The following is a 14,076-nucleotide window of genomic DNA, read 5'->3' as shown; positions in this document are numbered from 1 at the left end:
CAACAGTGGGAGGGCTTCTAGTGTCCTGGCCCCACTGGTGGACCTCCTGATGGCACCTGGTATTTTTGGCCACTGTGTGACAGAGTGTTGGACTGGATGGGCCATTCGCCTGATCCAACATTGGCTTCTCTTATGTTCTTGTGTTCTTATGTTCTTATGATTTAAAAATATCAACTTTAGAGTTTTCTGTGTTCCAAATATGTCAGTAGTCCTACTTATGGTGACTATGATAATGTTTCTATCCAAACATTACACTTCCCTTGTTACAATTTTTTTTACAGGGAGTGATTAAAATGTGGAATCCGCTGCCAGAGGATGTAGTGATGGCCACAGGAATAAACAGCTTTAAAAGGGGATTAGATAGATTCATGGAGGATAAGATTATAAGTGAATATTAACCATGGTGACTAAAAGGAACCTTCACATTCAGAGGCAGTCAGCCTCTGAATCCCAGAGCCAGGAGGCCACATCAGGGGAAGGCCTTGGCCTCTCTGCTCTGTTGTTGGCCCTCCAGAGGAACTAATTGGCCACTGTGCGAGACAGGATGCTGGACTGGATGGACCACTGGTCTGATCAAGCAGGGCTCTACTTAGGTTTTTATGTTCTTAAGTGTTTTTTTTCCTACCCCTCAGAGGGCAAAAAGTAAGATGTGTGTGCTAAGGTAGCATAGGGTGCAGAAGTTACAGTTCTGTCTCTCTAAGCATTAGGTATATATACAATTTACTTGTAGAAAACAAATCCTAATCAGAACCATACTCTTCGAAGTCTACTGAAGTGTGTAACTTGTTTAGGATTGTACTGTAAGGCATTTATATTTTTAACTTCCATAAATATGCCAATCTATACAATTCTATATACTAATACATTAAGTTATATATGTTGTTGAAAGCAGCAACCTAACTCTAGGTTTGATAGGCAAGTAAGTTCTGCATATATTTCAATTTTCCTAAAATTTCCACTCCTCCTCCTTCGCCATGGCTTCAAAACTTCTAGAAATATAACATCTCTACCCCTCCCCTTTTTTCCAATCTTAGATATCTCGAGGCTTTTGCAGATTCTCATTTTGCTTGCTGGTAAGTTCCTGCTTTCTTCTGCCCCCCCTCATTCTGTACATGTTTTGCTCCCTCTAGTGGTCAATTCCATGTCACACCTTTTTTCTAGCATATCTCCCTGCAGATTTAACATTAAGGCAGATTTGTTGGACTCATTTGTCACAAGGGCCGGATCTGACATAAATGTCACTTTGTCAGGCCAGGCCATGTGTGCCATAAAATGTAATGCCAGGTACCGGAGATAGAAACTGTATAAAGGACATCAGCTGGTAAGCTCGGAGTTGGTGTATCCTCACTGCAAGGTTCCATGGGCTGGGAGTGGTGTGCAAAGAAAAACCCACATGGGCGGACTGGAGAGCCAGCAAGTGCAGCCCTGGGCATAGACACTCCCATGCTGCTTGACTGCTGCAGACAAGGTTGTTCTGCCATGCTGAAGCCACAATCAGAGTGGCTCTGGCCATTCCCCCTCGAGCAGTCTCTTATTTCCCTCCCTTGCACTAGTTGCTAGTGGGCCGCATAAAAGCCCTGGGTGGGTCGGTTCTGGCCCCCGGGCCTTATGTTTGACACCCCTGATTTGTTTTATGCTGGGAAAAAACCCCTGTGTAATATTGAATCGACCACTAGAGGGGGAATAGAAAAAATAAAACCCAAAGGAATAGAAACTTACCAGTGAGTAAAATGAGAATGTGGGAAAGCCCTCAGTCAGGACAAAACAAAAGCTCCTAACGTTTTGTTTTTTTTTTTGTATTGGACTAATAGCAGCTGGAGAGTTGTGGGGGGGGAGTGTTTCTTTCAGGGTAACATTTTGAGCAGAAGGCTCAAACTGCGTTCTCTTCCAGCACTGATCCAAATCCCCACCTCTTTGCCACCTGCGTTTTTAAGTTTAAGCATCATGGTGGAAGATACCGTCGTGCAGGAACTCATTAGCATATTAGGCCACACCCCTGACAACACAGCTCATTAGCCCATTAGGCCGCACCCCCATGTTACCAGAAGTGTGGTTATCCAGCCACACCCACCTTTCTCTTCTTATTCTGTTTACCTTGTTTGTTGTCAAAACCCAGAGCTTTTTTTTGTAGCAGGAACTCCTTTGCATGTTAGGCCACACCCCCCTAATGTAGCCAATCTTAATGAGTTCCTGCTGTTGGGTGTGGCCTATTATGCTAATGAGTTCCTGCTGGGCGTGGCCAACTTGGGAGCCAGCCAGAACTCCGTTCCTGTGCGTTCCTGCCCAAAAATAGCCCTGCTGTCGTGGATGCACAACGTATGTGCATAAAGTCCCATCAAGTCACAGACGACCCCTCATGGGGTTTTCAAGGCAAGAGAGGAACAGAGGAGGTGGGCCACTGCCAGCCTCTGCGTCATGACCCTGGACTTCCTTGGCGGTCTCCCATCCAAATGCTAACCAGGGCCAACCCTGCTTAGCTTCTGAGATGTGACAAGATCAGTCTAGCCTGGGCAAACTAGGCCAGAGCCGGCCAGCCAATCAACAACATCCCATTAAGACTTTCTTAAGGGGTAAGGGGGGGGGGGGGTGGACATTTTTTCCTCCAGGCTGTTGGCAGCACTACCCTTTCCCTATGGCTCCTTGGAAGAGAGAAGCAGCTCTGAAGTCAGCAATATGTGGTTTCCCAGAGTCACATGTAGCATGGCCCTCAATCACTGTTGCACACGTGTGCGGTATGGGGTGTGTGGGGAGCCGTGTGTGAAAACTCCCCAGTTTATTGACTTGCTAGGCTTTTAGAAAAGTAAAGGGACTTGGCCTACATCTGTGCAGCTTCCCAGAGGCCTGGGGCATTATGTCCCCCTTTTTCTGACTTCTGTACTGTATTTGGAGTTGATGAAGATTAGGCAGGCACGGACATTCCAGGCGTGGGGGGGGGGAAGCATTGTGTGAGGGAACACCTGCAAGAGCTTACCAATTCATTTCAGCTGTGCCTCTCCCACAAACACAGATGGACACTTTTGCCTGGGGGGGTGGTGGTTTCTGGGCTCCACAAGGGAGGTCAAGAATGGTGGTGGGGGCCCCCTCCAAATTTAAGACAGTCGCCCCTCCATCCTCTATCATGGATTTACATCCAAGGCAGTCTCCCAGAGGTGAGAGGTCAGCTCACGAATGGTGGTATGATTTAGGACCTTTAAAACCACAACTCATTCAGCCTGTTTGGGTAACTTGCTCTTAACGACAAGCCCTGGAAAGCCAGTGTTACTCTCAGGAGCCAAGCTCATGGTTATTTGCTCATGGGTTTCGTTGGTATGCTGGATATTAATGTGAGACTGAGTGAAATACCACCGGCCGGCAGAGAAATAATGGACTTACAGTGCAATTCAGCATTATTCCCATTGGAAACCATTGAAATCAGTGGCTTCAACAGGAGTCATGGTGCAGAGACTTGCCTAGGTAGATGCTCAAAAGATCCTTAAAACGACTGCATTAATGGGTCTTGAGAAGAGAGAAATGTGTCACAGAGTTTGTTTGTGGCCTCTCCACCATCTGTGTCCCCTCCCTTTCCCCAATGTAGATATAAGTTAGAGGTTAGACTCTGGGTTTACGTTCACGCACACTGAGATAACGGATACTTGGCCAGAGACAGAATAACTGGTGAGAGATGTCGCCCTCTTTGTGGGTCGGCTCAGAATTATATACAGGCCTGATTTCTATGCGGAGCCTCCCCTCACATCGAAACACTACAAATCTGCGTGGCCCTTAATTGTTGTAAATAGTTTTAAGGGTGTACTATTTGGTTTTAAAGATGGGCCGCGGTGGCTCAGAGGTTAAGACGCTGAGCTGCAGACCGGGTGGTTGGTAGTTCGGGAGTTCGAGACCCAAGTGCCAGTTCGAGACCCAAGTGCCGCATGACGAAGTGAGTTCCCATCTCTGGCCCTAGCTCCTGCCAACCTAGCAGTTCGAAAGTAAGGAATTGCAAGTAGATAAATAGGTACCGCTTCAGTGGGAAGGGAACAACGTTCTGTGCACCTTGGCGTTTAGTCATGCTGGCCACATGACCACTGAGACGTCTTTGGACAGCGCTGGCTCTTCGGCTTGGAAATGGAGATGAGCACCGCCCCCTGGAGTACTTTATTTGGTTTTAAGCCACTGAAGAAGGCTCTCAGAGCCAAAACATGTCTGGCTAAGTGGCTTCTTATGAGATATTCAGTTATGTGATTCATATTCAGTTGATGGGCAAGTTCAATAGGATGGATTTTAGCATTTATCATGTATCTATCTCGTTTTTTATTGTTAATTGTTACACTGTGTAATAAATACTTGTTAACATTTTTAAGTTTGTTACACTCAACCTTCTGAGTACCCACCTTGTTTTCGTGGTTGGTTTTCTTCCCCCTTTGTTTTTTTTTTCCTCCTCCTGGTCACAGGCATAGATAGCTTTAAAAGGGAATTAAATAGATTAAGGGAGGATAGGTCTATCAGTGGCTACCAGCCATGGTAACTGCGGGGAACCTCCATGTTCAGAGGCAGTTGAACTCTAAATGTCAGTGCTGGGAGGCAATATCAGGGGAAGGCCTCAGCCTCTATGTCCTGTTGGCCCTCCAGAGGAACTGGTTGGCCACTGTGTGAGACAGGATGCTGGACTAGATGGACCATTGGTCTGATCCAGCAGCGCTCTTGTTATGTTCTTAGGAACTCCTCGGCCTCTATGCTCTGTTGTTGGCCCTCCAGAGGAACTGGTTGGCCACTGTGTGAGACAGGATGCTGAACTAGATGGACCATTGGTCTGATCCAGCAGTGCTCTTGTTATGTTCTTAGGAACTCCTTGGCCTCTATGCTCTGTTGTTGGCCCTCCAGAGGAACTGGTTGGCCACTGTGTGAGACAGGATGCTGAACTAGATGGACCATTGGTCTGATCCAGCAGGGCTCTTGTTATTTTCTTAGGAACTCCTCGGCCTCTATGCTCTGTTGTTGGACCTCCAGAGGAACTGGTTGGCCACTGTGTGAGACAGGATGCTGAACTAGATGGACCACTGGTCTGATCTAGCAGTTCAGGTTGTGCCAAAGACCATTAGATGACTGTACTCCTCCAAGTTTTTTCAAAGTTAAAGATGAGCCACCAATCCCACCTCATTTAACTTGTGGCCTGTTCTGATGCAGCATTTTGCAGTGACTGCAGGGATACCTGAATGTCCATCCATCCAGCTCATGCTGTGTCCACCAGTTGCGAACAGGGAACAATTTTTTCATCAACTGTGCTGGCTGGTTCATTAGCAGTTTGATCCTGTTCATTGGATGACTCTTCATGCACTCAGGAGTGTTTTGTTCATGCACATTCTCATATAGCCCAATGAGAGCTCTAGTTTCCCCCTCCCCCCACAGACCTGGTGTCACTGCATACCACATGGCAGCCAACAGTATAAATAGTGAACAAATCAACCCATCTGTCAGAGATACACTCAATTGTTAACAAAGTCTTACTATTTGTTGTTCATTGATGTCTGCGTTATCAATGTTATTTTGCCCATGCACATTTTCACAGAGCCTTAGGAGTGACATAGGTCCCCTCCCATGTTACTGACCTGCCCATCCAGGACCTGCCCATCCAAGACCTGCCCATCCAAGAACCGGCCACCCATGGCCCTGGGGGAAAATCAATTTCATCTACTGCACAGATGCAAAATCCTCTGAAAGACAAGGCAGTCGAAACCCATCACCACAAGCAAACATAACTCAACCACCACAGCTACTGTGTAGCAGCATGTTTGAAGTGAAGGACTCTGCAGTGTCTCTTAGCCTCAGACTTCAGAGGGCATCTATAAGAGAGAGATAGGCTAGGACACTGATCATCCTTTGCTTCTACTGCTCTGGTACTATCCCTTTGACGTGTAGATTGCTACTCTCAGGGAATCTTCCTTCCTTCCAGCCTGACATCGTCTCTCCACACTATGCTATATTTCTGCATCTTGGCACCACAAGGGCAGGGCATACTTCCTGCATCTCTCTCCATCCTAGCTAGTTAGACTAGATTAGAACCCTATCTCTACTCTATCCTGTCTAGAATGGAGTCCCTTACAATAAAGGACTCATATTTTTGTAAAGATAAAGAGGCTCTGTGTGTAACTTTGTTTTTTGACAGCAGTCACTAACCAGATTGGTTCTGCTGCGTCATGTGCCTTGAGCACTGTGCTACCCAAATAATCATTCACAGCGTCCAATAGCTGTTTGACTCACATGGCAGTGAACTGAATGGATCCAAGGCTCAGATCGTGAGTGATCATGGCTGTTCAACACAGTAGGTTCATTGACTGATGTATTCTGAACCAACAATTAGGTACTGCATAGCTGCCAGGTCCCCCCTGGCCCCCAGTAAGAGATGGGGGGGTAGGGTTGCCAGATCCAGGTTGAGAAACTCCTGGAGACTTGGGGATGGAGCCTGGGGAGGAAAGGGACCTCAGTGGGGGACAATGCCGTAGAGTCCACTCACCAAATTATTCCTTTTCTCCAGGGGAACTGGATCTCTGTAGTCTGGAGATGAGCTGTAATTCTAGGGGATCCCCAGGTCCCACCTGGAGGCTGGCATCCCTATGCAGTGAGCACTGGAGTATCCACACTCTTGGAAAACTGAGGTCCATTCTGTATCTGGCATTCACTGCACATTTTATTAGCACTTGACTTGGTTCCCCCTTGCCTCGGAATATCTGTTTTCATTGCATTGCATCAGATCCTGGTTTCTGCATTGGCTTGTGTCAGCTTTCCATCTGTTTTGTTTTCAGTGCTCGCTCCTGCGTTGGTATGCAGATTTTCCTGTGTCAGTACTTGCCTCAGCAGTCATTAGCCGCCTGAGCCAAGTAATTCATGACAAGTTGATAAATACAGAGGGGGAAATAGGGGCGGGGGAACTGGCAGGAATCAATGAAGCCGTGCTAAGTTGTCTGCTTATTGTCCCCTTTGAATTGGAAGCAGAGGAAAGAAAAGGTGCAGCTCAAAACCACATTCAGATACCCTGGGGCAACACCGTACTGACTGCAAAGTCACCCCTGAAGAGCCATTAATCTACGCTGAAGGTACCATAACACCTGACAAACAAAGAACGTGAAAGCGGCATGCAGTGTACAGGGAGACTAACCTCCCAAAGTGGCTGTGGAATAACTGTGAGGAAACAGATGGGTGCAGAATCAGCCTGAATGTTCAAGCCTGTTTCCATTATCAAAGGGCATCAAACTACAAAGAATGGCGGAGAACTCCATGCAATGGCCTTTTGGGATGCAAACGCTTTTTGCTTTCCCTTCTGCAAGCCAGTAGCAGTTCTTAACGTGCCAGAGGACTCTGATTGGGGAACAGATGAGAAGTGGTCTCATTCGATGCCTCTATACTTGGGCCTTGCATGTGGGGCTCTGGACTGATTGCTGAGGGTCTCTTTCCTGGCAAAATGAGCAAGGACGCATCAGAGGCCGCCGCTTGCCGACTGGGCACCGGAGTGTCAGGCAGGCAATCAACATCCTCCTGTGCCCACAGCAATAAATCTGCCCCGGAATTTGATTAAATATTTAATGAGCTGAACAGCCGAAGATGAAATATTGTGTTTAATTTTGAAGGACCACGTTTATTTATTACACTTTTAAAAAGAGGGAGAGGGAGAGCCCGAATTGGTTTTAAAAGATAATATTCCTTTAATTTTCTCGTGAAAACCAGGACTTAATTTAAAAAAGGCTATTTTAAGACTTGGAGAAGGGTTCTTAATGGAAAGGAGCCAAGAAGGAAGCACAGGGCTGTCCCCGTGCAAGGCCACGAGAGGTGAGATGTTGGAGGGATGGAGTGCAGGTTCGGGCTGAGCTCCCGGTAGAGATGAGCCAGAGTCTTGGTGAATGCAAGAGCAAAGGTCCCACCTTGCCACCGTTCCCAGGAGAAGAATTCTTCCCTTTTCTAGCTGCTCTGTACTCCTTCCTGCGATGTGTGATAATGGGATTGTTCTTTTTATAATAACTGCAATGAATGTTAGCCACAATCAAAGGCCCTCTTTGGTTTTGTTTGTTTTCATAATAGCTTTTTTTTTTACTCATCCCCTTTCAAAGTGCGCCTGAAAGTTAATTTGGGCAAGCACACCCTTGGAGAGCATCTTTGCAGCATTGTGCATGCCCTCTAGCCTACCTTTGTTTTCTCTTCCCCCTCTCGTCCCAGTCAGACCAGTGGTCCAAAATTTGGAGGGAGTGGCTCTTTTCCTGCCAAGTTACTAAAGACCCGGTGTTAGATTCCAAAGGGAGGAGTGCCTTAAGACAAATCTTGCATCCTGAACAAGGAGATTATTGGGTAGACGTTTTGCTAGAGATTGAATTAAGTGAGAAGGCTGTACGTCTTCGGATATAGTGCTATCACTGTGCTATAGCAGTTGTTCACAAGTAGATCATCCTGTGTGGACAAGACAATCCGCTTGCCAATGGTTGCTCAAGCACTACAATTGCACAGTGTCCAGTGATGTGTAGAGACAAACCTGATTCCAAGTGTTCCGTTCTTCATCAGAGTAGTTACTTCTAAGGAATTGTGAAGCTATCCCCTTCCTTCTGAGCAGTGCATGCAGTGGGGTTTAAATTCACAAGGACGTCTACAAGAATGGAAGAGGGCTACAACTCTTCCATATTATGGGGATACAAGAGTTTGTGGCCTTAGGAGACCTTGGATATCCAATGCAGGTAGCGTAGAACATGTAGGGATGGGCACGAACCTAAAACTCCCAGTTTGGTTTGGGGTTCAGTTCTTGAACCGAACCCTGAACCAAACTGAACCAGAAATGCCCTGAACCAAACTGGCCAGTTCAGGTCCCCCTTTCTCCTGGCCATGGCAAGCTGCACCTGGGAGAAAGGGGGGGATCACCTGGGAAGGGTTTAATGGATTGCAGCCATTTAACTTGTCTGTTTCACTCCCCCCCACTTCCAAGTTGGGGTGCAAAACTGATGGGTTTAATGGATTGCAGCCATTTAAACCTAACAGCCGATAGGCGGACCCGCCCTGCTGCTGGGGTGAGCAATCTGTTTCCTTCCCCTCACTTCCAAGCAGGGGGGAAGTGAAACCTGCCACTGAAATTGCTTGCAGCCATTTAAACCTAAAGGTGAACTGCGGGCCCACGCCGCTCAGCTGTTAGGTTTAAATGGCCCGAATACCCAAACTGAACAAAAGTCTGGTGAATATTCAGGGAAGGCACCTTCCCTGAACATTGCTTCAGGGGCTCTGAACTGGGCCAAGTTTGTGCCAAATTTTGGCTCGTGAACCTGTTTGTGCCCATCCCTAAGAGCATGATCTCATCATTGACAAACGTCTGCTTGAATTCATTAGAATTTTACTTTACTGCTACTGCATTTCTTGCTTCAACAAATGATTTCTTTTTCTCTTTTCAACACTTTTCCTAGGTATAAATTAGTGTTTCGGACTTCAGGCCCTTTTTCAGGAGCTACAAGCCAATACTGTAAGTCTCTTAGCAGATTCTTAACAGGTAAACAATCATTCAGGTTTTATATGGGCCAGGTCTCCTAAATTTTAGAAAGCACCTACAAGGGTTACTACTATGTAAGTTGGACCAAACAGTATTGGACATCTGACTTCATTGTGGACATCTATTCCAGACTTGATTGTTATGAGAGATTGTTATTCTGGACTTTGTTCTTTCCCTTTGGGATATTATGAATTTGTGTATTGTCCTATGATGGATTACATGCATTGAATTACTTATTGTATTGAAGTCTCTTTTCTATTGCTCTTGGGTGGGTTGGTCAGTGAACAGTTGTTATTTATTGGTTTTTCTTGGTCATTGTTTACTGTGGACTGTATTGTTGTGTTTGTTGACCTTGCACTGAATGGCATAAAACTTAGCAATGTGAGTTTCAACCCAATCCTGTGAAATTCGACATTTCTCGCAATCACATTTATGTGCGGCAAACCACTGACCTTCTCCCATCATAGCTGCCTGGGCGATGGGAGAGGAAACATTTGACAGATCTTGCAATAGCTATCTATCTATATATCCATCCAAGCAAGCTCTTTCAGAATATCAACTTTTATTACTCTGTGGAAAATTCCTTATAAATATATCCCTAAACCGTGCAAATTGTTGGTTTTGTGGCATGATGTTTCAGCATACGTAGAAAATGCAGAACTTTTCATGGATCCCAAAGGGTCCCACACTGGGAAGTAATGATACTTAAGGCCGGAAACATTTTTGCTTAGCAAACCGCGCGGTTGCTTTTCCAAACAGAAGAGATCTCCACTGTCCACACTCGAATTTCACTTTTACATATACTGGTTGCTATCAGCACGTGGTTTTTAAGCTGGAGAAGCAAAGGGACTATTAACAAATGTAGAATTTGGCTTGTGTCCTTTAGAAACTGTGTTTTGAAGTTGAGAAAGAGGCCAGAGAGATTTGGAAAGATGGATTAGCTTCCAGCCCATGTTCAGACACGAGGGCTTTCCTCATCCTTCTTTTCCTTGCTTGCAGGTTCTTGTTTCTTTGGGTTCTCCCCCCACCCCAGTCCACATGTGGTTTCCTCCCTTTAGTGGTCAATTCGATATTACGCCCGTTTATATCAGGCATATCTTCCTGCAGACTTAAATGGCCGGTTTTTATGACAGACATAAACCAGTGTGATATCGAATGGACCACTAGAGGGAGCAAAACATATTATCGAACAAGACCTGCCATCCCGGAAGAAACAGGAAGGTGCCAGCAGGGGAAATGATAATGTGGGAAAGCCCTTGGTCTGAGAAACCTGTGGCTTGGCCCTCAGTAAACAGGGCCTGCACTGCAAACGATTGGCAGAGGGAAGCAATAAATTACAGTTCCTAGAAGATTTACTGTAGGTTAGGGTTCAGTCATATGAGGAACACATCAAAGTAAAAGAAAATGTAATAGTTTGTTGCCAAATCTCCTACCTTCTTTGAATGTTCTCCAGGTCCTACTGCCTGCAGCTCCTCCCTCCTAACCAGCAGGGATCCTCTGGAAACTCCCATCCACTACGTCCCTACAAGGACGTGTCTCTAAATTACAACCTCTACATTTACAGTGCAGTCTTAAGCAGTTACACCCTTCTAAATGAATGGGATTAGAAATGTGTCGTTCTCTTTAGAACTATTAATTACGGAGTATGTAAATTTCACTTTCACATATACTGACACTATTAAATATGGAGTATGTAAACAACCACATTCTGACATTAATCCTCGAGGCAGTGATGAAAACAATAGACTTCTTGAGTCTTCCCTTAGTCTCTATGCTTCAGCTGACATAATTTAATCCATTTTTTTCCTTTTGCTATTATTAAGATGCATTCAAATTTATCAGTGTTAATTGGTGCAAGAGCAGGGATCAGGCCCAAATCACAACAACGAAAAAAAGTCAGAGACTGGCAAATGGTTTCTTCGTAGACGACTCTTGAGCACATTTGAAAAATCTCAGGATCAGGCCCCATTCCTGACATCATGTCGACCAATTCAGTGGTACTTTGCAAAAGGGTTGCCAGGTCCCACCGGGCTACTAGCAGAGGGCCATAGAGTTGTCAGCTCCAGGTTGGGAAACTCCTGCAGATTTGGGGGTGGACCCTGGGGAGGACAAGGACCTCAGTGGGGTGCAATGCCATGGAGTCCACCCTCCAAAGCATTCATCTTCTCTGTAGTCTGGAGATGAGCTGAAATTCCAGGAGAACCCCAGGCCCCACCTGGAGCCTGGCATCCCTACAAAACAACCACATGTAGAGGAAGAAGAAGAGATTGGATTTATACCCTGCCCTTCACCCGGAGTCTCAGAGGGACTTACAAACTCCTTCCCATTCCCCTCCCCACAACAGACATCCTGTGAGGAAGGTGGGGCTGAGAGAGCTCTGACAGAAACTGTTCTTTTTCAAGAACAGCTCTGACAGAACTATGGCTTGCCCAAGGTCATCCAGCAGCTGCACGTGGAGGAGTGGGGAATCAAACCCGGTTCTCCCAAATTAGAGTCCACGGACTTAAACACTACACCAAACTGCATCTTGCATCTATGGCATGAGGCCTGCACCTCAGAGAGGCTCATAGCTTATGCATGCCTCTGGAAGAGGCAATTTCAAGATGGAAACCACCTGTCAGCCACAAGCCCCACTGGGCAATGGCCTTGCCCACTTCCCCAAAACAAGGGGTAGGTTTTCAAGATGGAAACCACCTGTCAGCCACAAGCCCCACTGGGCAATGGCCTTGCCCATTTCCCCAAAACAAGGGGTAGGTGCCATCTTGGAGATAAAGTTGCCAGCTCTGGGTTGGGAAATTCCTGGAGATTTTGGGAGTGGAGCCTGGGGAGGGCAGGGTTTTGTGGGGGGGGGGGAGGACCACACCATGGTAGAATGACATAGAGTCAACCCTCCAAAGCAGCCATTTTCTCCAGGGGAACTGATCTCGGTCACATGGAGATCAATAGTAATAGCAGGAGATCTCCAGCTGCTTCCTGGAGGTTGGCAACACTATTTGGGGAACAGTGCTCAGAAGAGCCATAAATGGCATGCTGAAGAGCCACATGCAGCCCCCAAGCCTCTGAGTGAACACCACTGTACTAATGGCAGACTAACCAATAACATGATGTATTGTGATATAGTTCCCACTTCCACCTGAAAAATGTCGTCTGTCCTTGGCCCATTCCAATCTGGCTTCAGGCCTTGCTTTCCCATGGAAACTGCGACTGCATTTCTTGCTTCAACAGATGATTTCTTTGTCTTTTTTTTCAATCCCCCTAGGGAGAGGTTTTTATTAGGTTTTTTTTGCAGACTACAAAACTACAACAGAAAATATAGGGGAGGGAACTACAACTAGGGGAAACAGAAAAGAAACCCACAACTAACTAAAAACCCAAGAGTAGGAGATCAATATCTCAGCTTATCATCATGCTATTTTCAAAAAACAATCAATAATACAATGAATTTAGTCGGTTATGCTAGATTATTATTATTTAACCATCCCTTTAACTGTTTATAGAGATCCCCAGAGCATCCCCAAGTTATTTCAACATTTTTTTTCAGGCACATATCAGAGTCCTTCAGCCCTTATTTGTTCTTATCTTTTCTAATCCTCAGTTTATATAGGTTTTTGGGGGCAGCCGCCCCCTTTTCTGAAGGGGAGATCTTGCCCGAAGTCCCTGAGCCCAACTCGCCATCAGATTTGCTTTCTTCTTCCTCCCCTTTGCCCTCCCCTGGTTCCCCAAGCTGTGTTCGCAGAAATTCCCGTGCTTTGAAAACAGAGTCAATCTTTTCTTTTTTATCGTGAAGCTTGAAAACGATGCCTTCTGGGATTACCCATCTGTAACTGATAGAATTTGCTTGTAAGAAAAAGATTAATTCTTTATAGTTCTTTCTCCTCTGTCTTATATCAAATGGAATGTCTTTTAATATCCTGATATTATTGTCCCCAATTTTCAAGGGTATTCCTGAAGTTGCTTTCAAAATAGCATCTCTCACATTTCTCTTTGAGAATCTGACCACTATTTCCCCAGGCAGATTATTTTTCTTGATGTATGATGAATAAGATCTTTAGACCACATCCATCTCGCTGCAAAGATACTCCGCTGTTAAATCTGTCATTGGAGTTATTGCTTCACTCAACTGTTGCTTCAGATTCTCTCCTCTAAATTCCAGGACCACTTGGAACTGAAGGACCAAATTTGCTTTATCCATTTGTAGCTGTAAGAGTTTTGTCTCTTCTGTAGCTTGCTTCATTTCCAGCTTTTGCATCTTTTTCTTAACTTTTTTAGTAATGACGTCCATTTCCTTCACCTTCTCTCCCATTTGCTCTGTTGCTTTTAAGGACTGGGTCAGTTGCATCTGCTGCACTGTGAGACTCTGCCCCATTACTGACAGTTGTTGTTTAATGCCAGTGATCTCGTCCAGCAGGGGGTGCAGGGAGTCAGCTAAACGTTTTGAGAGCTCAGTGACCTCATCCGTTCGAGGTCTAGCCCCTAGTTTCGATTTCAACAGCTTCTCTTTCTCCTGTTTCTTCCCCGCCATCTTTTTGGGTTTGTTTACTTTTCAAAGAAGTTGCTAAAGTCTCTGTTATTCGCCCAAATGCTTTTCT

The sequence above is a fragment of the Gekko japonicus genome, unplaced genomic scaffold (genome assembly GCF_001447785.1).
Source record: "Gekko japonicus isolate JY-2015 unplaced genomic scaffold, Gekko_japonicus_V1.1 scaffold538, whole genome shotgun sequence".
In the NCBI taxonomy this organism is placed as follows: domain Eukaryota; kingdom Metazoa; phylum Chordata; class Lepidosauria; order Squamata; family Gekkonidae; genus Gekko; species Gekko japonicus.
This window is presented reverse-complemented; position numbering follows the sequence as displayed.